Consider the following 699-nt stretch of genomic DNA (forward strand, 5'->3'; position numbering starts at 1 on the left):
ATATATATATATATATATATATACGATGGGCTTCTTTCAGTTTCCGTCTACCAAATCCACTCACAAAGCCATCTGGTTCACCAGTCCTCAGTCAAATCGTCCAACCCATGCTAGCATGGAAAGCGGACATTAAATGATGATGATGATGATGATGGTGATGAATGTGAATAAACAAACATTACATCTAACAGAGTGATTTGTATGTTAAGAGGTTAAATCAGTTATATCAAGTCCAAATATGTTCCAGAGGTCACCTCTCATACCTATCTTTCAATGCTATCCAAAAATTATACAATCACGCCATATATTGCTTGATTAATTCAAAATAATGTGAATAAATAAGCACTGCATGAGACAGTGGTTAGGGTGTCAGGCTCACAATCATGAGGTAGTGAGTTCAATTTCCAAACCAGGCTGTGTGTTGTGTTCTTGAGCAAGACACTTTATTTCACGTTGCTCTAGTTCCCTCAGCTGTAGAAATGAGTTGTGACATCACTAGTGCCAAGCTGTATCGGCCCCTTTGCCTTTCCCTTGGATAATATCAGTGACATGGAGAGGAGAGACTGGTATGCATGGGCGACTGCTAGTCTTCCACAAACAACCTTGTCCGGAATTGTGCCTCAGACGGTAACTTTCTAGGTGCAATCCCATGGTCAGTCATGATTCAAGGGGGTTTTCACCCTTTTACATTTGACAGAG

The sequence above is a fragment of the Octopus bimaculoides genome, chromosome 27 (genome assembly GCF_001194135.2).
Source record: "Octopus bimaculoides isolate UCB-OBI-ISO-001 chromosome 27, ASM119413v2, whole genome shotgun sequence".
Taxonomy (NCBI): Eukaryota; Metazoa; Mollusca; class Cephalopoda; order Octopoda; family Octopodidae; genus Octopus; species Octopus bimaculoides.